Here is a 26955-nt window from a genome sequence, read left to right as displayed (position 1 = left end):
AGTGACGTGGGAAACACCTGTGGATAATACATAATACAGCACAGAGAAACAAAACGATGTAGAATGAGAAGAGGGAAAGAGAGGAGATGAATTGGTAAAATTTATATTGTACTGAAATTCCAGAAATGACAGTATGGAACTAAGGAAAAGGCAGTATCTAAAGAAATAATAGTTGAGAATTTCCCAAAATTCACAAAAGATGTTAATTTTAGAATTTGGGAGTCCGCCCAAATCCTAAGCAAGATAAATGAAAAGAAATCCCCATTTAGGCATATTGTAGTGAAATGTGGAACTTCAAACCCAGAGATCTTAAAAGCAGTGATGAAGGGGAAAGCATCATTGTCTAGAAAAGAATAAAAATTATGAAATTAAGAAGACATCAGTAGCAATAGAAGCAACAGGACATCAGAATAACATCTTCAAAGTGCCAAAGGAACGTAAGAGTTACTGCTAGTTCTACATCCGGCTATGCCATCATTCAAAAAAAGAAGGCAAAGAAAAAGAAAATAATCTTGAGCGTATTTATCCCAAAAAGTTCATCGTGATTACATCTATTGTAGATTATTTTTATTTCTTCTTTGTTTTGGTATTTTAAAATTTTCTATAATGAACCAATGTTGCTTTTAACATGTAACATTTTAATATTAGCAATGAACATTAAACAAAATAACACTTATAAATTACTGCATATAATTAATATGTAATACATATTACATATATAAAGTGAAAAAGAATTTTAGTCATTTTCTCCATTTAATCAAATGTCATTTTTCTTGATGTAGTACATCTCAGATCCCATTAAAATAAGTGTTTATCCCAAGGCTTCTATTCTTTTCCAATAAAATTTGTGACCCCAAAACAACAACTTAAAACAAGAAGTGGGACAGTGACTTGGAATTCAGGGTAATGGAATTATAATATTTTGTTGACAAATGCTACCAAACGGACAAAGTACAGAACTTTGAGTGTGAGGTGTCCTCTCCGGATCTCTCACTGATGGGCTGTATCTTCCAGCATGGGCCTCCTACCTCAGCAATCAGTGTGGCCCCAAGGAAGCTTGCTGGGATTTCAGACTCAGTTCATCTTGATTTGTTTTGAAGTTACCTTCTTGTAATTACCTTCACTTCCAGTTTCTATCATCTGTTTACTAACATCTTGATTTTTTTTTTAATATATCTGGAGTTAATTATACACTGATTGCTGTTGCTACAACTTTCCTTCCAAAACAATACTCTATATACAAAACAATATTTGAAAATAAAATCAGTAAAAAATAGTCACACCACAATTACATTTCACTAGCACTTTTTAATTTTTTTAGAGATTTACTTATTTATCTGAGGGAATGAGGGGCAATAGGAGAGAGAGTAAGAATCTTAAGCAGACTCCCCACTGAGCACAGAGCCTGAAAGAACCCAGAGGTCATGACCTGAGCCAAAACCAAGAGTCTGACACTTAACAGACTGCCACCATGGCACAACCATGAGCAATTTTAAAATAACAAACTATCATGATTAACATCTAAAAGGTTACAGTCTTCATTATCGTTTCTTAAATTTGGGGCAATTATCAAAAAATATCGTGACAAATAACTTGGCCAATTTGCCTTTTGGTGTTTTGTTGGAATATGTCATATTTTAGAAAAATCATACCACCTTTTCTTCGCCCCAAAATTATTTTCATATAAATATAAAGCTTTGACCTCATAATTTTCTATGTTTCATTGCAATTTAACCCGCATTTGGGTTCTAGCAGAATTCTGCTGTTTTCCTTGCAGTAAAATGACTTTAAAATAACTTTTCAGCTCATACTTGGTGAGCACAGAAGATGACTTGCTTTAAAAATTCTCTAATCAATCTATAAGACACTCTTGAGAATTTCAAGTTACTGTGTGAATTCCTTGCATGCCGAGATTTATAGGAATTTATGGACATTTTCCTCCTGTTGTTTTCTATCAAATGATTCCCAGTTTATTAATTTGCAATCTTTATTCATGTTGGGTAAGTATGAAAAAAAAATAATCTCAAAGGGAGAAGCTTCACATAAAGTCGTCAGGTAGGAATTTATTTCAGCTCCTACTTTGTTGATACTTCCTTAAACGTCTTTCTCCTCCACGATGATTTTACAGAAAGGTTCCACTTTCCAAATAAAAGAAGACCTCTCAGTGCCTGGGCTGATTTTAAAAGGAACACTTCATTTTGCATGATTGAAGAGAAATAAGAATAACAAAGAAATAGTAATAGATTGTGACCAGAATGCTTTCCCCTTCCCTCTTTCAGACACAAAATCTGAGTAACAAATACTTCGCTCAAACCTGTGGCATTACATCCAAACTGTTCAGGTGCCTCTTTTGCTCTTTATTAGTTTCTAAAAGGGTCTATCAATACGGGAAATTTATGTTCTAATCTCTTCCACCCCAGAATACCAAATCTTTCCTAAGGTCATGATTTTCTTTAAGTCCCAAAGAAATGTTAGTAGATGCTGATAAAAAGAGATTAACTGCGGTGGAAAAGGTCAGGTGCTCAGCACCTGATTAAAACACTATGTCAATGTAATACAGTAGTCAAGGTACACCTTTCAGATAAATCAGAAGCAGGAAAATAGTGGTATGTTTTCAATACCCTCTGGTTATGAGTATTCTGATTTCACAAGCTTATGGGAGGTCATATGGGTAATGGAGTGACTTGCAGCCTTTAAAAAAAAAATTGCAAGAATCTTATTTATGCATTGTGAACCACCACATAATAATAAATACAGTGCCGATCCTTAATTCATATATACCATTACTGATATTATCTACCCATTCTTTTTTCTTTTTCTTTCTTTCTTTTTTTTTTTCTTGTATGCTTTTGAGATCCTTATTAGCTTGGAGTAGGACCTACTAACTGTGACCTTGGACAAGTTGTTTACCTTCCCTGCATCTCACTCTTTTCACTCCAAGTTCTCCAAGTTAAATCGGGTGACATTTCTGAAGTTCTTCGCATCCAGAGCTCTCAGTGTATGTAATTCCTTTCTGTCCACACCACTCTGTTCCTTTTACTTAGAGTCTATGCTCATATTACGTGGACCAAAAACAAAATTAAATGTATCAAAGAATTAAACACAGACACGGATATGAGAGCTGGCCATAGTAATGACTCTTCCTTTATCGGAGGTGCCTGCATCTAGGGCCGGTCAGGTCATGCTTCTCATCACCTTGTGACATGCTTTGCAGATGGGTTATAACACATGTGACACACGCAGCGCTTAAAAACTGCTTGTGCGTTGGGCTCGCCTTCCTGCTGCTGGGAACTCCCGCTAGTGACTTTTGGAACCCTGCCACCATGTCAACAAACCTGTATAAGCCTGCTGGGCATTTGTGGTCCAACTGACAGCAGGAACCAACAAACACGTGAGTAAGACCATCGTCAGGCATATCAGACTACGGCCCCATAAGAGGGGCTAAAGAATACTCAGCCAAGCCAGCCTCAATTGCCGACCCACAGATCCAGGAGCAAATAAAAGGGCTGTTCTACAGTGTTTTTGAGCCACTAAGTAGGTTGGCTTTAAGCCACTAAATTTTGGAGTGATGTACTATGCAGCTCTTTCAACTGCATGATTATCTTCAACCTTGTAGGAAAACATGAATACAATTTGTTAATCTGTTTTTGAATATGCGGATTAAGGAAATCCTTAACCGGAGAAATGGGAGTCAAGGGACTTTTTCCAGTAAATTCATGTAGCTCAAGTCCTTGATGACTGAGCTCTTAAGCAATGTATCATCTATGTCTAATGCATAAATACTCTCTCTTTTCTGACAATATTAACAAAGAAGAAAAAGTAAGAATATTTTATTCTCAGGTTACTCCCTAGACAGACTGTAACTGAGCAACTGGGTTGTAATTTTTCTTGAAGAAAAAGGCAAACAATTTTTAAAAGGAAATGGAGACCTATCCCCAGTGTGCGCAAAGGGAAAATATTAAGATACATCTCAAAAACTTTTCAAGTGTACATAGGGAAGTAGATAAAATAATTCTGGTAACATAGAAAAAACTAAGTTATAATAGGTTCACTTTCCATTTAAAAAGACTATCACTGATTTTCCTGGATACCTTAATTTACAGAGAAACATGATCCAAAGAGGCAATTTTTTAAAGTATGGGTTATAAGGGACTTCATGAGAAATTTGAGCAATAAAATATACATATAGGGTCTAAGCAAAAATAAAAGTGTCTTAAAATAATTAACTACAAGACTACTGGATTTAACTATAACTTGATCCAAGGTGAGTTTCAATGTGTTTAATTAGAGGGCAAAAGGCTAAAAAACAATAGTGTGTGTTCTTGGTCGGACTCATCTTTTTCTGTACCTGGTAAAGACGGGACCTGTCAAGTCAATGTGTAAGATGAGTTTGCCCAGCTGACACCTCCCTTTCATGCAGATGGAAACATTAGAACCTGATGTGCCTGAACATTCAACCACGTGCCTAGGTTCCTTCATTCACACTCACACTCACCCCTCTGATAATCTGACTTCCACTACTGTATTCCTAAGGGAAACCACTTGGGCTGACCCAGCATCCAGTTTTCCTGACATTTGTTGCCTTCTCCTAAAATAATAAATTCACCTTCCTATTTAGAGATGAAAAGCATATTTTATTTGCTTATACAATAAAAAATTTAGTATCTCTTGCAAAGGTAATTTCTGTAGCAGAACCTGTTTTTCTCTTTAGATTTCATTTTAGGAGGCAGTATTTTGCTTTACCACAAACATTTATGTCTTTTTTTTTTTTTTGTAATATTAAAGAATTTGGGACTTGGAAGAGACATTAGAAGTCACCAGGTTTAAGCAGGCATCCAAAGCAGGAGTGTCTCCTATATTTTCCCTACCAAGTGCTTTTTCTAGTAGGTCCTTGAACATGTTAATGGCAAGGAATGGACTCGCAGCTATACTGACGTCTTTAATTTCAGACGGTTTCAGTAGTTAAACAGCTCGTACGGTAAGCCCAAACTGATTCTCTATAACTGTGATCCATTCATCTTTCCTCTTTTCTGTCCTCCGGCACTACACAGATTAAGGCTACTCCCAATTGTACATGACAGCTCTTCAAGTATTTGAAAATAGTGATAACATTCCCTAGGCTAAAACCCAGATTTAACAGTTCCTCCCATAAAAAAAGTCAGAAAACGCTTTATTAGTGAGGTCTGGCTGCCAAATGCAAGCAGACAGCCAATGACGCTTTTAGCATGTGGACTGGGAAGCGATCGAAATATCTTGGACCTGGTCTGATACTACAAAGCAGTACCGTTCCCTTCCTTATTTTGGAAAACACTTTTTATAACGGCATTAGCTCTTTTAGCACTCATGACACATTAGAGATTCCCATTTAGCCTTCAGTCAGCCAAAACTTTAAAAGCCCTTACTAAACAAACTTCTATTAAGAATACAACCTATATTTTTCTGGTAAAATCTAAGAGTATGATTTAGGGTTATCTCTAACTCTACTCTTGTTATTTTCAATCCACCAATCTAGTGTATGGAGCGGCTTCTTTTTTTTTCTTTTTTTAGATTTTATTTATTTGAGAGAGAGGGAGAGACAGAGACCATGAGCTGGGGGAGGGGCAGACCAGGAGGGAGAAACAGGCTCCCTGCTAAGCAGGGAGACTGATGTGGGTCTCCATCCCAGGACCCTGGGATCATGACCTGAGCCAAAGTCAGATGATTAACCAATTGAGCCACCCAGGTGCCCATGGAGCTGCTTCTTAATGCTGATTTCTCTAGCTAATTTCCTCAGTTTTCTACCATCATCTGCATTACTGACAAGCTGATAGGCCAGGGCTGATCCTGAGCCCAGTGCCACACTATTAGAGGCTGCTGAGGGTCATCTGGCTCTCGGTCTTTTTAACATGTGCTTCTTCATGGTATCCTAAAACGATAACACTCTCTGCTCTTCTTCAGTATGAAATAATGAATCACTATCCCAGAGGCACTGGGTTTTTGGCAAAAGTCTTCCTTGTTTAACAGAGAATGCAATGTACCCTGAGAGTCTGCTAACATCTGGTGTATAAAGGTTGATTTTTATTTTTAAAGTAGGTTCCATGCTGAGAGTGGAGCCCAACACCAGGCTTGAACTCGTGACCCTGAGATCAGATCTGAGCCGAAATCAAGAGCTGGACACTTAACTGAAGGAGGTACCCATGTACCCCCTAAAGGCTGATTTAAAAAAAAAAAAAGAATACTTTTTCCACCCAGTATATTAATTACACACCCAACTCATTCTATAAAGTAGGTATTACCATTTTCACCTTATATGTGGAAAAAAAGGTAGCTAAAAGCGCAGGTTCTCTGGAGTCATAAAGCCAGCATCTGAATTCCGACTGCCTCATCTATCAGCCAGTGGACCATTAGCAAAGTACTTAACCACTGTTAGTGGTCTCTCTTCCTAAGATTTTCATGAGAAATAAATAAAATGATGTATATAAATCATATAACAGTAGTAGGCAAATAGTAAGGTCTTGATAGGTATTGTCTGTAATTCTTATAGCCTCAGACAAGAGAGTTAAAAAAGTGGCAGAGACAGGACCCTAAAACAGAGTTTGTCTGATCCCAAAACAACTACAAATATGTATAGTCAAGGACACAGAGAACTAATTTTACTTTTCCCCTAGCAAATATAATTTGTCTTCCTGACCATATCCTTTGATACAGTAAAAAATAAAGATAGGATTTGAGACTAATAAAAGGAACAATGGACATAGCCCAGTTAGAGATTTTATAGTGACAACGTAAAGACAAAAACCAGTGTAAGAACTAGGTCACAGGAAAGAGGAGTTACAAAGCAGAGAAGCAGTAGCTCAAGGCAGGGCATTTGTGAGGCAGCAACAAATTCATTTGCTGTCCAGTAGTTGAGGGCGAAATCTAAACAACATTTTGATTTTGATGGGTTCTATGCATTATCCTGGTTCTTAATACATCCTTGACCCTCCTGAGCTTTAGACTGCCACCGACATTTTCATAAGACTAACCCTCAAAAAGTTAAATTATTCATTAGCATTACATATTATTAACAGACATGTCAATATTACTAAGGATACAAATCTCAAAGAAGACATGCAAATGGTCAACAAATATTAAAAAAATGTTCAACATCACTAGTCATCAGGGAAATGTAACTTAAAACCACAATGTGGTATCACTCCACACCTGTTAGAATAGCTGTCATCAAAAAGACAAGAGATAACAAGTACGGGCCATGCTGTGGAGAAAAGGGAATGCTTGTACACTATTAGTGGGAATGTAAATTGGTACAGCCATCATGGAAAACAGTATGCAATTCCTCAAAAGATTAAAAATAAAACTACCATATGATCCAGTAATCCTGTACCCAGGTATATACCCAAAAGGAAGGAAATCATCATCTCAAAGAGATATCTATGCTCTCATATTCATGGCAGCATTATTCACAGTAGCCAAGATATATGGAAACAAACTAAATGTCTATCAAAGTATAAATGGATAAAGAAAATGTGGCTAGTAGATAAAGAGAGATATGTACATAACAGAATATCATTCAGCCTTTAAAAAGAAGGAAATCTTGTCGTATGTAACAACATGGATTAATTTTGAGGAAATAATGATGAGTGAAATAAGTCAGGCATAGTAAGACAAACACCACATGATCTCACTTACATGAGGAATTTAAAAAGTTGAACTCAGAGAAGCAGAAAGTAGAACCAGGGGCTAGGGGAGGGAGAAATGGTGAGATGTTGATTAAAGAGTACAAAGTTTCAGTTATGCAAGAGGAATGTGGTCCAGAGATCTAACTTACAGCAATGTGATTATAGTTAACAGTAAGTAATATTGTATACATAAAATTTGCTGAGAGTAGATCTTACCAGACACACGGGGGTGCGCATGCACACAAAAGGTAGCTATGTGAGATAATAGATACGTTAATTAGGTTGATTGTGGTAATCATTTCACAGTGTTTACATTTATCAAATCATCACATTGTACACCTTAAACATATACAATTTTTGTCAATTGTAATTCAGTAAGGCTGGGGGCAGGATATGAAGAGAAAAAGATGTCATTGTCTACTTTATGGTTTTTAATAAAAAGATCTATTTCCATGTTGTAGCAAAGTTGAGGGGATAATATTAAATACATAATCACTGGAAGAAAAGACAACAAAAATGTACATCTAGAACAAGGTAAAGTAAAATAAAATGATAGATCATAAACTTTGCTCATCTTGGTTAGTAGATTATGAAGACAATGAGAAACAAGAACAGAAATTGTGTTCTTCAAAGTCAACAGAAAGGAGCATTCTTCCACTATCAGATATCAGTCAGACTATTGTGCATTTAATCATTATTGAGCACTCATTTAAAAATATGATAAAGAATCAAGAACTCAGAAGTAGAGCAAGTCCCCCACGAAACTTAATTTCCAAAGAATAATTCCCAGCTACATATTCTTTCATTTTAAGTAAACAGTAATGTCAATATTCTCCTATATAATACAAAGTCTTCTAAATAAAATCAAATTTTAAAGTTCTGAACTTTACTTAAAGTCTCTAATACTGGAGCTCAAATAATGATACACGATCAGGGCTTCTCCAGACGCTGAGATCAAAAGACAGTGAGATATCACAGCTCTGTTAAAAACCAGGTAGAACAACATAGACAAATCTCTCTAGAGCATGACAACAGAAGGAAACTCTTCTCTTCCAACTGTGGCTTAAAGTCAAATGATCGAAGGATACGGTAAAAGTTATTTCATTCAATTGAATCCAGCCTTCTTTCTTCTGCCTGACAACTAGGATGGTTTTATGGAAAAGACTAAGTCATGTACAGTTCTGATGAAATCCATTAAGAAATTTTTTAATGTACTTAAACTGACCCAAAAAAATATGTAAAACAGTCATGGTAGCCTCTCAGATGTCTCATTACTCAAGCAAACTTCACTACATAAAATAGAAGAAAGTTACTAAAATTGGATGTCTAAAAATGAGTCATAAACTTGATTTAGGAATAGGGAAAGAAGTTCACCTGTGGGTTCCTTTAAAAAAATATAGGCACCCAAAGACGTATCTCAGTATGAACGATACCATCTTGGAAACTAATCTCAAACCAAGGACCCAGGGTCGCCTGAGCATCTCCAAATGCCAAGCCCTTCGGCAGGAAGCTCAGGACACTTCTAACCTCCACGCCACTGCAAAGGGCAGCCAGTCTCATTTCACTGGAGTCGTAAATACACTCCGAAGTAGTTACCACTTTTTAATGTGCTAAGTGGCATGTCTGTGGAGAAAAGTAAATTAACAACAACAAAAGCGCATCATGACTGAAAGGGTTGTATCACCTTCCAGCCAGTTAGAGCTTCCTCTGCAGCGCTGGAGTGAGGAGAGCCAGCAGTGGCTATCTGATGCATTTAGGGCTTGAACCTTGGGTAGGTCAACAATGCTCACCCATCAAGGGAGCTAAAGCAACACAGGAACCAAAACGGAAAACTTATTCTGCCCAGCCAAGTTGGTACCTGACACCTTCAGACCGCAGATGTTAAGGCACTGGTGGGAAATAAAAAAATACCTCCATTTTGTCAAAAGAGCACGCATCCACCACTCTCACTCGGAGTTAACAACTTCCGGCTGTAAAGTCGCTTTATATTTTCATCCTCTCTGTAAACTCCCCGTAGCAGAGAAGTGCTGACAAGCATGATGCGCGAGCTGAAAAGTTTTGAAAGGCTGACCCAAGCTAAAGAGCAAATTAATAAAACATGGGCAGTAAACATGGCACTCTATAGATACATCACTCCCAGAAAAGTCATTCAAAATACACAGCTAACTAATGTGTGGGCAGTAGCGTTCCTTTTTGAGGGGTAACGTCCTGCCGTGGTACTGCACTACTGAAATATCGCCAGATTTTCCTGTATGTAGTTATTCATCTCTGGTTGCAATTTAGGTAATTAAGATTATGTTAATTCAGTCGGTTCCCTGCAGTATCACTTAAAATGTCACCCTTAGATTCACCTGGGTGGTTCAGTCCGTTAAGATCTGACTCTGGCTCTGGTCATGATCCCAGGGTCCTGGAATCCAGGCCCACATTAGGCTCCCTGCTCCACCCACAGCCTGCTTCTCCCTCTCCATTACTTGCGCTCTCTCATGCTCGCTCACTCTCAAATAAATAAATGAAATCTTAAAAAAAAAAAAAATATATATATATATATATACATATATGTGTGTATATATATATGTAAAAAGGCCATTACAATGCAACAGGGTGATGTAACAATGTGGACGATGCATGATATTACAGGAATATATACAAAGAGCATTTTTCCTGACCTTGAACTATGAGGGAAGTTTCCCCAGAGGAAGTGGCAGCTAAGCAGAGACCAGAAGAGATATGAGTTAGCCAGGGGATAAGCAATGGGAAGAGGGGGTGGGAGTCAGGTAGAGGGATTTATTTGAAGACCCAGGGGTGAGAAAGCAAAGGTTCTATTCATAGAAGTGAAAGGAGTTCACTTTGGATGGAGCGTAGTTTTTTGGCAAAGGGAACAAAAGAGCAGAATAATAAGGTAAGTGGGGCCACATTATGTAGAGCCTTATAAACCAGGGGAAGAACTTGGGCTTTATTACGCAGACATTAACAATCCACCGCCGACTGGTAAGCAGGGCTATCTGTACTTCAGAGGAATCGCCACAGTGTGGAGAATGAAGGAGATGGGGCAGCTGCGACAGAAATCCAAGGAAGAAACAACAGGAGAGGAGCTATAAGCATGGGCCTAAGTAGATGGATTTGAGAATCCTTTGCAGGTAGAATCAAAGAGACTGTGATCTGCTGTGTGTATGAGATAAGGGAAGGGAGGAAAGAATGAACAATATCAAAGTGTCTGGCCTTCGCTGCTGGTTGGTAACGGCGCCGTTCACTGGTACGGAACAGAGGAGGCTAGCGGGGCTGGGATGTGTGGAGTGAAATGAGTTCAACCGCAGATTTATGTTGCTTGAATATTGTTGAACACTCAGATAGATATTTACAGTGTTAGTATGACATGAAACACAGAAGAAAAATTGAGGATAAATAGACACATTTTAGAACTGCCCATGTAAAAATAGTCATTTAAGCCAAGAAGGTGGGTCTCATACAAGGAGGCTGCATAGAAAATTTGATTAGAAACCTAAGTGACGAGAGCCGGAAGAACACCGAAGAGCAGGACGTGGGACAAGAGAATAAAGAGAGGTGAGGCGTGTATGGAACTAGAACCCAAGAACGGAGGAGCAGGAATGGTGCCAAGTACCAAGTGCTGGAGGGAGAGGTCAAGTCACACAAAGACAGGTACCCATTTGTCATCTGACAGGGAGATCAGAGGTGACCAAGCGGATTTGGGACCCACATGGACTCATGTCAAGACTCAGGGCAAAGAGTAAGACGGAAACAGGTGCTAAAGCTTCTTAGTGAGAGAGAGAGAGAGAGAGAGAGAATCGCCATGTTGCTAGATGACAGAATGGAAGAAATACAAGGTGAGGGCCAGACACCTCCAAGGATTTGATATGAGGACGGGGGTGTGGTCTGAAATTAATTTTTAAAGAGAGAATAATAAATCTGCACTGCACACTAACAGACATCTATCACAAAGAATATTTTGCTTCTACCCTCTTTTGAAACATTAAAGGGAATTTTTGCTTCATTCTGCAAAGTAAAAGGATATTCCTATGGCTCTGTTGTGCTTTCTTTGATTAGAGATGTTGTGACATTACAAGCGGAGAGGATTTTTTCCTATCTTTTTACATTTCTGCTTTCTATATAACTCTTACTTCCTGAAATAAAATTCCAGCTCATTTCCTACCAAAAGGATATACACATAAATCAGTGTATCATACACGGCTCATGAGGAAGTGTTAAGTGATTTTAGTAAGAATTATTTGCCCATGTGCAGGCGGCAGTAAAAACTGCCAAGCCTGGAAATAGTTTTAAATACAAGTACTTTCTCATGCCTAACTAAAAGAGCATTACACCATTATTCCTAAATTAAAGTGGTGTATGGCACCTATAATCTGATGACTCTAGGATCTGTACCGTGCTAAAGAAGGAAACTGAAAAATCAAACAGCATTTTAGCTACCCCTATAGTCAAAAGAGTATGAGAAGTTGTCTGAACATAATCTTCCTTTAGCAGGTTCATCAAGCTAAATAGTTACCTTTCCTGTAACAAATACTAAAAAATATTGATTTAAGGAAAAAAATACATAGAATTCTATACCTAAAAAAAAATTAAGACATTACCGACCAACTATGTTTTCTCTGGTCACAAGGCAGAAATTTAAACCATCCTTAAAAGACAATAAACGATCTGCAGAAGAAATTTGACAAATGCCTTTGGTGTGATACTTGCTGTTGTTAAAAAGGGCATATATACAAGACATTCTCCTTAAAAATTACTAAGTTTTACTTGGGTGCCCTACCTACTTTTAGATTAGTCATTAAGACTAGAAATAAAAACAACATTGTCAGACTTGGAACAGCTCATTAAAATTCATGTTGCATACACTGTTAGGATTTGTTAGGAATGTCTTTAAGGATGTTGTTCTCTAAATTTTAGAGGGTGTTCTTTATGAAAACCCACAGGAAAATTTCCTGTTTACATAAGGAAGGCCAGGAATGCTTCCTTCAAATATCCATTATATAATACAATATACGGTCTCTAAGCCTGGGCTCTCTGCTAATTACTTGCTAGTATTTTCTAGGACAGCTTTAAAGTTTCCTCACCATCAACATGGAAGATTTAAAAAAAAAAAAAAAAATGAAGCAGAAAATAAAATTCATGCAGAGAATGGAGAAGAGCAAAAGAAAAACTCCTACACAGCATACAAAAGGAATTTGTTTTGTGGCCATTCTGGGTGTGTCTCTGTGTGTGGATTTTTCTTTTTGAGCTTTTCATCACATAGAACCCATTATTAAATACAGTGCATTAATTATTTATGGCTAAGGAATAAATTATCCCAAAATGTAGCAGTTTATAACAGCAAACATTTATTATCTCACAGTTTCTGTGGGTCAGGTATCTGAATGGTGTACCCTGGCTCAGAGGTCAGGTCACAGGCTACGATCACCATATGGGGAGAGGCTACAGTCTTCTTGAGGCTTGATTTGGGGAGGACTTGCTTGCAAACTCATTCACATGACTGCTGGCAGTCCTCAAGCCCTTGTAGGCTATTGTCTGGAGACAGTTTCTTGCCACATGGATCTCTCCATAGGACTACTCTCAGTGTGGTAAATTTGCTTCCCTCAGAGTAAGGACTCTGAGAGAGAGAGAGAGAGAGAGAGAGAGATGCACAGAAAGAGAGAGACAGAGACAGAAGAAAAGGGAAACAAGACAAAAGCTTAATCTCAGTAATAAAAGGGGCTCCTGGGTAGCTCAGTCAGTTAGGCAGTTGCCTTCAGCTTGAGTCATGATCCCAGGGTCCTGGGACTGAGCCACATATTGGGCTCCTGACCAGCAAGGGAGCCTGCTTCTCCCTCTCCCTCTGCCTGCCTCTCTGACTACTTGTGATCTCTATCTCTCTGTCAAATAAATAAATAAAAATCTTAAGGGAAAGAAAGAAAGAAAGAAAGAATAATCCACTTCCACTGAGGCACCTGGGTGGCTCAGTCAGTTGAACATCTGACTCTTGATCTCAGTTCAGGTCATGATCTCAGATAAATCTGAGCATTGGGCTCAGCACTGGGCATGGAGTCTACTGAGGATTCTCTTCCTCTCCCTCTGACCCTTCCCCCCCACTTACACATGCGCTCGCTCGTGCACTCTCTCTCTCTCTCTCACATGTGCTCTCTCTCAAAAAAAAAAAAAAAAGGAAAAGAAAAGAAAGGAAGAAAAGAAATAATAGCCCATCACTTTACTATATTTTATTCATTAAAAGTTAACTACTTGGTTCAACCTACACTAAAGGAGAAAGGAGCACAAGAGCCTGAAACCCAGATGCAGGGAACACCGGGACCATCTCAGAGGTTGCCCACTACACACAGTTGTAGTCATTTTCTCCTATGACAGGGATTCCTCTTTACTCCAATTCGGATCTGAGCTGAAAACAATGGAGCTTGGTAGGTTGGCCTTAAGCAAATGGAACTTACTTTAATTATCTTAAACAATAGCAGAAAATGGAATTTCTTTGGTCAGTCGGTCCTTAACAGCTCTTTAGTCTATCATAAAGCCCTTTCCTGAGTATGGAAAACTTTGGTTTTTGCCTAGGAACTCATTCTTACTACAATCTAACCTGATATAAGTTATTCCTGAAAAAAGGACAAAGAGATCCTTTATCTTAAAACAATCTCATGGTTCTATTAGACACTGCACTTGGCTACAAGTTAGTTACAACTGTCCAGGAATCACCTGTGTGCATCAAGGCCAAGTCTTTCCTCCAGATGCCCAGATGATCCTCTTTCCCTCACAGTCTCTCTACTCTCTCCTACTTATTTCAGGTGGGGCAACCATATGTTTCAAATAGCACAGGACATAACAGTGTATGCCTTGTCTCCTATCATTAATAGCACTCCTTTTCATTTTCAAAAGGGTCCTGGTTTCGATAATGAATTACAAAATCATCCTACTTTTAGGTACTACTTTGTGGTTTTCTTTATTTCTACTCTGGCTTGGGGGGGATTTGTTTTGGAAGCTACAGGGAGTGGAATCAAGAGAGCAACTTGTATCCTCTTCTTTTGCTAGTGGAAAGGGTTCAGAGGAGGACAAAGCAGCACTGAATGAGGAAGGGCCCACAGCTAACCCTTCCCAATCTCTCCATTCTCCAAGCAGCGGTGCAAATTTGACATATATTTAATAAAAGCAGAAAAGGCTCGGACTGTTGAGCAGAATTTGAAAGATGTATTTGGCAAGGATAAAATACACCTAAGGACAACATTAAAAACAAATAAGCTAAACTCCCAGGAAAAATATGGGCAAGACTGTTTTGACTGCCTTTTGACCCTTCAGGGCAAATGAGAACTTCTTGGTTAGCTGTAAGAGCAAGCAGAGCAATCCACATGGCAGATGGCTCCAATCCAAGCCAATTATATGGGTCACAGTTTCCCAGTGCAGTGCTTTTCCTGGGCTACAATGGAAGAGGTAACACAGATATGCAACCATGTGATTTACTATCTCCTCTGCCTTCAACCAAAGTCAGGGAAGAAACATTGCTATGTGAGGTGCTATGCCCAGAAGCTTTCAGGATGAGGCTCAATTTAATTATTTTTTTTCTTTTTTAATTCAAATTCTTCCCCTCTCATGACCTCATCCTTTGCCTTCAGCAAACTCCTCCCTAACTCTCCCAGAAGTACTAGTTGACTTGAACACATTTCTCTACCTCCAATTATTTCTTCACTCACCCTATAATATTACTAACATGGAAAGGGGGCCTGTTGCCAGGGCAACTAGGAGGAGTGCATAAGTTCAGCCTCAGTTGGATCCTCTACTCTAATTGATCAAGTTCCAAATATGCTCTTGACTGATCTTAATTTGTAGACAGGAGAAGGTAAAACATTTCATAATTCCTCTGACTTATTATAAATTTACCCATATCTTCATAAGGCTCCACTGACCTGTATCTTTTCTCCTAAACTCACTAACTCATTTATTTCTAATAATCAGGGTTGACATTCCTGAGAACAGTGTTGAGAACAGACATGGCATGAGAAGCACCAATCAGAATGGATGTATTCACCAAATCAGAATGTATACTAGAGGTACACAAGAACTGAACCAGTGCCTGCTAGCTACCAATCAATCCAATGATACCTTGAAACCATTCCTTCCTGCTATCAAACAGATTCCTCCTCTGATCCATTATTGCACATTTAATGACCTGATAGGCCATCTGATGTCATCATTGTATATAACTGAATGAGACTTAGATTTTCATGTGAAATTCATGCATTCCTTTTCAGTCAAATCAGTTACAGTGATTTTGTACATATCATCTTATATATCCCATTCGTAGGAAGAAACACACTTCCTAGTTGAGGTGGGAGTGGTCACATGTGGTAGTTAGTAGTGTTATTCTAGGTACCTGCAATGACTGTAGTTCCCAGCTCCTTCGTGCTTGGTTGTGGCCAAATAATTCGTTCTCATCAAAGTTGTGAGCAGAAGTTGATCACTTCCAGGCAGAATGCTGAATTACTCTCCTGAGACCCAGGGAGCAGCTAGCAATATTATAATGTAGCCACTATTTCAGTTATGGTCTCAGAATGAGGAGGATGAAGTAAAGCCTTCTAGCTGACTCACAACGAAATGTAGTGTGACTGGAAAATAACTTTTATTATCTAAGCCATTGAAATTTTTGGATTTGTTTGTTACTAAGACATACGCTTACCTATCCTGACTAGTGTATCTTAGTTTTAAGATCTTATCATTGAAGCCTCCTGTTTCATGTTCTAATTTTGAGGTACCAACTCTAGTAGCTTTTAACATGGAGTCCATAAACTCCCTTGCCTTGTACACAAGATTTAGAAGGCTGGGAAGAAGATCCGCCGTGTTCATTATATTCTCCAAAACTCCTGACTTTAGCTCTATCTTTTTGCTGATTCTTAAGTAATCTATGAGTTTAGTCTCTAACCATGACAGGCAACGCCAGGTTGTCAACCTTGTCTGGGATCTCTTTGCCCTAGATTCTGCCCTCATCTTCGTAACCCATCATCATGATTGTCTGGCTATGACAAACGTCTGCCTGTGACCGGCTTCCTGAACCAGCTCTGGTTACTTGTTTGAGTAGCTTGTTTGAGCTCAAGGAGATGAGTTTTTAAACTATAACTGCTAATCAGTGCCCAAAGTAGGTACTTGGAAAAAAAAATTTTTTTTTTTTTTTTTAAATCAAGAAAGTCAATCTCAGGGGCACCTGGGTGGCTCAGTGGGTTAAGCCTCTGCCTTCGGCTCAGGTCATGATCTCAGGGTCCTGGGATCGAGCCCCACATCGGGCTCTATGCTCAGCGGGGAGCCTGCTTCTCCCTCTCTCTCTGTCTGCCTCTCTGCCTACTTGTGGTATCTGTCAAATAAATAAATAAAATCTTAAAAAAAAAAAAAAAGAAAGAAAGTCAATCTCAAACAGATCAGCAGTGTCAATGGTTCTGGCTCTGAGACCTTGTTCCTAAGAAAGAAAAGGAGAAAGGGCTATTGTGAATTTTAATTAAAAACCCTCCCAAAGCCTGATGGGTCTAGGTAATAAGTAAATTCTCTAGAAGCAATTCCCCCAAATGGGTGCACAAGTCAAGCTTCTTTACTAATTTATTTAGGTCATTGAATTTTCATAAACTGACCTGAAACGAAGCCTCCCTCAATGATGCAGTGAAGTGATAATCAAGGCCACCCTCTCTAGATAGTTAAATTGTCTAAGAAGCTGACTTTCTGTAGCTTAGCTCTCTACTTTTTGCTGAGCCTTGTATTAACTTAACATCCCAACAGAGACATCATATCTGTTGCTCACTTAAGACCTATGAAATCCTGATTGCTTATCAGTTTTACATATATCCACATATTCAATTAAGATGTCACTGTAAGGTTCAATATATGCATACTGTTACAACTTATCTCTGTGTAGCTATTTATAATTTTCTCATCAGTGAATTATTTTAGATGCTTAGCTCGAAGTTTGCACATCAAATTCTCTAATAAAAGTAAAATGGCTGGGCGCCTGGGTGGCTCAGTGGGTTGGGCCTCTGCCTTCAGCTCAGGTCATGGTCTCAGGGTCCTGGGATCGAGGCCCACATCGGGCTCTCTGCTCAGCAGGAAGCTTGCTTCCCCCTTTCTCTCTGCCTGCCTCTCTGCCTACTTGTAATATCTCTCTCTCTCTCTGTCAAATAAATAAACAAAATCTTTAGAAAAAAAAGTAAAATGGCTTAATTAAGAAATATACTTAAGTATCTAACAGCAGACATTATATATATGTATAACAATATATTGAATAATAACATTATTCATTACATATATCACTGGTGTATTTTATCCTTGCCAATAATATTTTATAATAAATTAAAAATAAAGTACATATTTAGGTAGTATATGGATGACCTTGAAACAAAGAAGTCTATTAACTTTTTTCCTAAGAGAATATAAGTATTTTATATGTGATAAATATTTTCTGCTATTGCACAGGATGCTGAACATCTTACACTTTGCATAAAAAACCTGAGAACCATCCCACTAAATCTTTTAAAATATGCATTTTAGGGAGAAAGAATTAAACTATGTAGTCTATAAAATATAAGTCAAAACCCAATACCCTTTTCTGTCTTCATATTTTTTGTATATTTTATCAATCTTTTATTGTAAAGGACATAAAGTAGTTTTTTTCAATTAGGTAAGGGTGTTCATTTAATAGGTTACTTAAATATTATGTTCTTCTACGTCTTTTATAACTAACATTTTCAAGTATTTTATGTGCATTGCTGCTCTAGGGAAAAAAATAAAAATAGAGTGTACACTGGCAGCAGCCTAAAGGAAATTGAAATAGAGAACCAGTTCCGGGGCGCCAGGGTGGCTCAGTTGGTTAAGTGTATGCCTTCAGCTTAGGTCATGATCCTCAAGGGCCAGGATGGAGCCCGGTGTGGGGCTACTGGCTCAGCAGGGAGCCTGCTTCTCCCTCTCCCGTTGTCCCGCTGTGATCTCTCTAGCTCTCACACTCTTTTTTTTTTTTTTTAAAGACTCTATTTATTTATTTGACAGACAGAGATCACAAGTAGGCAGAGAGGCAGGCAGAGGGAGAGGGAGAAGCAGGCTCCCCGTCGAGCGGAGAGCCCGATGTGGGGCTCGATCCCAGGACCCTGGGATCACGACCTGAGCCGAAGGCAGAGGCTTTAACCCACTGAGCCACCCAGGCGCCCCTAGCTCTCACACTCTTTCAAATAAATAAATAAATAAGTAAATCTGTTAAAAAAAAAAGGAAAGTTAACCCGTTCCAATGAGATTTTCTCCATGCCGAAAACACTACCAAGTCACTTATATCTACCCTCAAGGAAGGCATCATCCTCCCGCCCTGAGGCAAGACTAAAGGACGTGCCGGACACTCCTGCCAGAGCAGCTGACGTACATACATACACCAGGCACCTTGCCGTGACAGGGATGATGGAAGACCTCATGCACAGAGTCGTTCTGTTCAATGGTTTTCATCAGTCCCTCAAGAATAACAATGGGGTTAATAGGTTACAAAGAGGATGACTGGTCACAGAAATGTCACGTTTTCAGCTCACGCTTGGTCTCTCTTATTAATTTATTAAATTAAACTATATAACTTGTGATAGACCTTAAGCCTCAGGCTATCATATTTGCCTGGAAAGTAATTATTTCCTACACATTCACCACTAGGAGAAAGAAATTGAGATGGAAATTAAAGAAGTTCATTATTATATAGTCTCTAAATAATGGATACTCACACCCAGGCCCACAGGCATGACCGCCACGTCATGAAGTCTCATGATATTACCCATAATTCCACTGAATGTTGCCTCTTCTCAAAAAAATCAAACTTAGGGGCGCCTGGGTGGCTCAGCGGTTTAAGCCTCTGCCTTCGGCTCAGGTCATGATCTTAGGGTCCTGGGATCGAGCCCCGCATCAGGCTCTCTGCTCAGTGGGGAGCCTGTTTCTACCTTTCTCTCTGCCTGCCTCTCTGCCTACTGTGACCTCTCTCTCTGTCAAATAAATAAATAAAATATTTTTTTAAAAAAATCAAACTTAGCAAATAATCATTTGGTAACTTAATATTATGTCTGATTTCCTCTTCTGAATCCTGATGAAATATATTAGCTCTCTGTATTTGCTTTCCATTGATGACAAACAGGCAACAGTTTATGTATATTCATAAAGATGCATTCATAACATTTGAACTGGGTGCTGTGTATTCCATATACTAAGTTGACTTCATGATTCAAGTATATTTAAGACTATGTATTATGTATTATGGTTTAAGAAATTAACATTTATTGAAGACCTACTGGTGCTAGGCATTTACTTGGGCATTTTGCATATAATATGACAATCATTATCCTTGTTGTATGATAGTAATCTAATAACATCATTGACATAAATTATTTCATTTTATTATATTAACCAAAGTACTTACTGTTATTATTACAATAATTAATATTTATTGAGAGCTCAAGTCCTTGAGAAACTAACATATATTCTATTATTATAAAAGCAACTAACACTGGGAGCTCACAATATGGTAGGCAGCTCGCCAACTGCTATGCATTCTTTGTCTTCTTTGATTGCCTCAACAACCCTAAGATAGTACTAATATCCCCATTTTACATCAGTGGGAAAGAGGCTCGGAAAGTGAAGTTCACCTAGGGTCACACAGTAAGAGTGTCAGGACGAAAGCCGGTGCTATTGCTACTACGTCACATTACCTTCCATATAAAACAAAGTGGATGGCAAACACGATTGAAGTTAGCTTGTTTCTCCACTTTAGAAGCATGCATTTCCCCAAGATTAATAACAATGACGATGAGGTCGATACTAGTAAACCTAGGAACAACCCTATAACAACTCATCTTAAAAACGAGAAAACAGTCTAACTTTTCCAAGTTATTTTTGCCAGTAAGTGGCTGAGATGGGGCTAAAATCCAGATATTCTGATTCCCCGATTGGAATTTTGTCCCCACCGTAACAAGTTGATAAGCTATTTAATGAGGGAGTTGAAATAACTAAAAACAATGATCACGGAACACACTCCTCTCAAGTGTGTCAAAACAATGTTGATTCTGGACAGATAATAACGCACTCCCACACAGTAACAAGGATGCAACATTGATCGTGTTTTTCATTAATGTTTTAAAACACCATCAATTCAGACTACACTAACAGTAAACTTGTGACAACTTGAGTGGACTGTGCTATTTGACCTCTATATTATCAAAACCAAGTAATGTAAAACCAATAGTATCAAAAGCAATAAACTAAAACAAGATGAAACCAGAGATGGAAACAAACCATAAGAGACTCTTAGGAAACAAACTGAAGGTTGCTGGAGGGGAGGAGGGGAGGAGGATGGGGGAACTGGGTGATGGGCATTAAGGAGGGCATGTGATGTAATGAACACTGGGTGTTATATAAGACTGATGAATCACAGACATGTACTTCTGAAACTAATTACACATTATGTGTTAATTAATTGAATTAAAATAATTTTAAAAAATAAAAAAAAAATAAAAGCAGCAACTAGGCCCTACGGCTATATGACTTCTGGCTGAATAAGTGTCCATTTCCTTTGCCCTGACCCTCCCCCTCCTACTCTCCTTACCCTAGTCTCCCTCCCTCTCTCTCACCAAACCTGCCTCCCTCCAGCACCCCACAGGTAATCCCCCTTGACCAAACTCAGCCATTCATTTCCAACTTTTCTTCTCACTAGCCCATTCTCAGCAACCAGCTCATTCCCTTACTCCCAGCCTTAGTAATTAATTGTGCTATTATTGTGAATTAATCGTACAAGCAAGTCAATGTTTAGCCTAATTAAGAATGAAGCCAACAAATTATTTAAAGCACCACTCCAGCAGAATTTGCATTCAGCCTTGTATTAGCAGCCAATCAAGCTTTTCAGCTATCCACTCAAGTACTTGCTGGCTTCCTGAATACTTACAGCCAAGCTTTCTCCCCACCCCAGCCTCTGAATCCTGTCCAGGGCCTCCTTCCTTTACCCATCCCTACATGCTCATCTCTTGGAAAAATAATGCAGTTCTTGTTTCATTTACTACAGTTTATATCCACTACAGTGGATAATTCTGGACATCAATAATTTTGTTACTTTAATTTAATATGCCACACAGAAACTATATAGCTAAACATGACTAAAGACTATTTGGATTCTTTCTTGCCATTTCCCGAAATAAATTTTGCACCTTTAAAATCAAAGAAACACACACGCAAAACATTCCTTCCTCAGCATGAAGCTACCAGTGTAAACAACAGTAGCAGGTCAACTAAGTTTGTACTTGAAGAGCAGTAGCAAGTGAAAATCATGGCTTTTAAGAGAAAAGAAAAAAAAATGCACCAGGGCTGCTACTTCTACATTAGTACTGACTAAAAAGAGAGAGAGGAAAAAAAAAGTTTGAGTAAGGAATCTGAAAGCATTAGTGCAGGTTTTAAAAATAGTGAACTTAGGAAAGAAAAAAGTACTGCGTGGAGTGAAATTTCACCCTGAAATTTTCCATCAAAGTGTAACTCAGCTTTGGGAAAAATAATGGGCTGGAACCTCTACCTCTGGCAACAGAAACTGAAACTATAAATCAGAGCCTTTTCTGATACAACACGTGGACGCACGGATGGCCCAGAGTAACAGTCATCCTTTACAAAATGAGCATAAGAGTACAGGGGTAAGGTCTAGGACAGCTGTGCACACACACCTGAGGAAGCAATAGAGCCTGAACAATTTCTTCCAGCCTATGGACAAGTCTATGCCAGTCTCTTGCTTGTTTATTTTTCCCATTCATCTTTGCTTGCTTTTGCTGCCCCTCTGTACATAAAAACCAGGCATTTTAGGTTGTAGGAAAGTATCCATTTTATTTTTTTAAGATTTTTTTCATTTCAGAGAGAGAGGAAGAAAGCACAGCAGGGGGAAGCGGAGAGGGACAGGGAGAGAGAGAGAAGCAGACTCCCCACTGAGCAGGGAGTCCAAGGGAGGGTTTGATCCCAGGACCTGGGGATCATGACCTGAGCTGAAGGCAGCGGCTTAAGAGACTGAGCCATCCAAGTGCCCCATGGAAAGTGTCGTGTTGTGTTATATTTTATTTTATTTTTTAGTTTGTTTTTTTTTTTTTAATTTGTCAGAGAGAAAGAGCACAAGCAGGGGGATCAGCAGGCAGAGGGAGAAGAAGGCTCCTGCTGAGCAAGGAGCCCGATTGTGGGACTTGCTTCCAGGACCCTGGGATCACGACCTGAGCCAAAGGCAAATGCTTAACTGACTGTGCCATCCATGCATCCCTAGAAAGGGTCTATTTTAAATATTCCTTCCTGCCACCTCCCCTAAGCCAATCACTTATAGCATACCCACCACACACAGAAATTTAATGTGTGCTCCATTCAAGTTCTTACTTACTAAAACTGATCAGAAACAAAACAGAAGAGAGACAATCCATTCCATTTTCATTACCCCATCACCTAATTTGTACCTTCATTTTTTTTCCAGGTTCTTAAGATGAATACTAATACTTGTTTTCAAAATTGCCTGAATCACTTTGTCTCATTTCTCAATTTCTGTCTCTGCAACACCTAACACATATTGATGTATTAATTAATATTTGTAACATTTCTCTGGAAAAAGCTGTGTATTAGGAAAAATAAAACTTTCTTTTTTGTTAACCTTGGAAAACCTCAGATTCTTCATATTCTGTCCTAAATAGCATGTACTCTTTGGAAACTTATTCCAGTTCACGAGGAAATTTTGTGTTCGTCAAGTGTCTAATTTCCTCCATGCTAAATATAATATTTATCCTTGTAATACCAGAATAAGTCTATAAGCATTCAGATATATATGTGTGCATATATGTGTTTACATATACTCTTATTCAAACTTGTTAAGAACATAAAAAGAGGCCAAGCACATCATAAGTGCTTATTATAGAGCTCAGCTGGTAGAATTCTTCAAAAAGTCCATTAACAATTAGGAAGGCATGCATTTCAACCCAAGTTTCAGAAATTCAAAAGGAGCAAGAGTTTCTCTTCAGAGAAAACCTGCCAGCCACAGGTCTGCGGCAACCCGCCTGAAAACATGCCCTCTGCTGCCATCAAGTGGCTCTTTTCAGAATCGTTTTACGAACATAACCAGAGCCTATATGCTTTGCTTTCCTACCTTTTCGTTCTTTATACATTACACGTGTTATTCTTTGGGGAACTGAGATATTTGAGAAGGCCAGGAAAGCCTTTCCTAAATTAGGGCTTTATACTATGAATGCTGTGAAAGTTCCATGACCAAGAAGTTCTTCAGAAAGATGGTATCACAAACGGTAAAATCTCATCCCAGCCCTATATGTCTTGTTCGGTGTTGGGTCAGTAAGGACCACACCATAGACTCTGAAGCATACCTCTCTTTATTTCTGCTAAACAGATTTCTGAATAGAGTGGCCTTAAGATACCTAGCTGAATAGGGAGGAAATTTAAAAACAAAAATAGAAACAAAAAACCTGGGAGTGGAGGGAGTCATTTAGAATCTTTTTTTTTTTTTTAAGATTTTATTTATTTATTTGACAAGGCAGAGATCACAAGTAGGCAGAGAGGCAGGCAGAGAGAGAGGGGGAAGCAGGCTCCCCACTGAGCAGAGAGCTTGATGCGGGGCTTTATCCTAGGACCCTGAGATCATGACCTGAGCCGAAGGCAGAGGCTTAACCCCCTGAGTCAGCCAGGCGCCCCAGAATCATTTTTAACCAAGAATCCCATCACCATGGAAGAAAATGGTTGCATGTTTGTCACTCCAATGAGAACACCAGGTGCAGCCAAGTTGACTCTTATCAAGTCAGTTCTGGCTAAAACTCTTGAGGTTCAGTCAGACGAATCTAGGGGTTTTGTTCTCTATGAGGAGGGATCAAAGTACTCTAGCTGATCCTAAATTTACAACCAATCCTAAAATTGGGGGGGTAAGGGGGGAAAAAGCAAATAATTCTAGGGAATCCTCTTTGAAATCCTAAAAGAGCCACAAACCCGGACACCTTGGAATCATTGATGCCAATCAAATTCGTTGTAAAGAACCCAGGATTCTGGGATGCCTGGGTTGCTCAGTTGGTTAAGCATCTGCCTTCAGCTCAGGTCATGATCCTAGGGTCCTAGGATCAAGCCCCTCATTGGGCTCCCTGCTTAGCCTGAAGCCTTCTTCTCCCTCTCCCGCTCCCCCTGTTCATGTTCCCTCTCTCACTGTGTCTCTGTCAAATAAATAAATAAAATCTTCAAAAAAAAGAAAAAAAGAATGCAGGATTCCCCCCCACCAGCAGCAATCCACAGTCACGACACTAGTCAATCATGATATCCACATGTCTATTCTATCCACAGCCTCTGGCTCCATCACTCACTCCCTGCCATACAAAGGAGAGGAAATGCTTCAGATAACAGGGTGTTTCCTAGAGAACCCCAAAAGCACAGCTGTATTCATTTTCCCTAACACCTGATTTTCCTCCAATTTACATTTCTACTTAAAGTACTCACTAGCTAATGGCGCGTGTCATTAGAGCTGGTAATATATCTTTTATAAATGATAATTTAATTTTTGTATTAGTAGAACTAAACCACTTGTCCCTTGCTTTGGATTAAAAAAAAAATTAAAAAGTCACCCCATTAAAATGTCCTCTCAGGAAAAGATCCTTCTGAACAAGGCTGAGGCATATTGGTGAAGAATTCAAGAGTTAGTAAGAATATGGAATACTGTGTTTAGTCTGAAAATAAAAAAGAATCACTTTCAATTTTAGTTAAGACAGATACACATAAATTCTCTGATTTCCAGCATATACCTCCTACTTCTTTCAATTTTCAAACACAGCTTGAAAGATTAAAAATACAAAGAGAGACTAATAGACTTAGAGTGACTGAGTATCGGAATCAATCAGCAATCAACTCTATGCCAGCCTGAGAGCAGGAGGTATTATCAGAATTCACTACTTAATCGCTCAACTCCTTGTTTAATGTCTAAAGTAGAGACTGAATTATAATGTCACTCTAGACAAGTGACAGACCATCTCTGGTCCTCAGTTTCCTGATCTGTAAAATGGAGGTAATAAAAACACCTATTGCTCAGGCTCACTATGAGGTTTAACCAAGTACTGGTAGAGTGCTTAAGAAATGTTAGTTAGTCCTCTGTAAGACTGGTTTTATTATTAGCTATTGAGTGCTTTATAGTGTGCATTTAATTTATTATTTTAAATCTGCTTCTTTCTCAGAATAAATACTTCCGGTTAGCAAAGACCTCAGTAATTCCATAAAATAACAAAGAAAAAGAATAAAAAAAGAATGAGAGAGGAAGTCAACTTCCAAGCAGAAGCAATATTTCCTATACTATTTTGATGTAATATTTTAAGTAAGTGCTTAAAAAATGTAAGTTTTTTATGGGTCCCTTGCCCTTCTGGCCCCAGTGCTGAGTGCACAACGCCTCTCTGACAGACTTCCGGTTGTGTTGGATAATTCCAAGAGGACCATTACCCATTCCATTACTATAGGCACTGTGCTAAGGCTGAGGCTTCTCCTGACTGGCCTGGGTTAGGGTCTGTTACTCCACCATTTAAAAAGAGACCCAGTAAATGGCATTATTTGAAAAGTAAGAAATAATCACAAATAAAGCAGTGAGCAACTCCTTAAAGCCTGAACATTTGATCTAAATATCACGTGCCTGACTTTATCCCTTTACTATTCATTTTCTTTAATGGTGGAGAAAAACAATAAAATGTTAATTGAGCTATTCCTCTCAGCAGTGAACAGTGCTGGCTAAAATCTATACACAACATCGAAACAATTGCACTCCAGAACTGACCGACAATCTTGCCTTGCCTACATTTAGAAGAAAACGGTATTACCTAGCTTTCCAATCTATTGGGGAGAATAGATGGAAACATTCCTTTGAAACTGTATCAGTACACAACAATATCTACAGTGGTTTATTCTTGTCAGAAATCTCATTCTTAGTGCTATAAGCTACGCCATTCTCCTTGTAGTCTGTTCTTAAAACCTATCAAGAGCAAACCAAGAATTGGAGAAAGTTACCAAAAAAAAAAAAAAAAAGAAAGAAAGAAAGAAAAGAAAAAATCCACAATCTCCTTGTTAGCACCTCTTCATGCCATGGTGATTTGATAAGTATAGATCACAACCCTGGATTTAATACAGGGTGGCTCACTTTTAAAACGACCCATTTATAACATAGGTCTCTTTGTTGGAACTGTCAAAAGAGTTAAAAAAAAAAAAATGCCACCAGTATCAAACACTTTTATTTAACCAGGCATTGCAGAGCAATGGAATTGTAAATCTAGAG

General features: G+C 38.6%; 1 protein-coding gene across 3 annotated transcripts in view; it reads right to left on the bottom strand.

Annotated features, from left to right (window-relative positions):
* TMEM117 (transmembrane protein 117) overlaps window positions 1-26955 on the bottom strand; it is a 498717-nt gene that overhangs the window by 381028 nt on the left and 90734 nt on the right. The gene's annotated exons all lie outside the window — the stretch shown is intronic.

The sequence above is a fragment of the Meles meles genome, chromosome 7, assembly GCF_922984935.1.
Source record: "Meles meles chromosome 7, mMelMel3.1 paternal haplotype, whole genome shotgun sequence".
NCBI classification, from domain to species: domain Eukaryota; kingdom Metazoa; phylum Chordata; class Mammalia; order Carnivora; family Mustelidae; genus Meles; species Meles meles.
The sequence above is the reverse complement of the archived record's forward strand: the minus strand, read 5'-3'. Positions and strand labels throughout refer to the sequence as shown.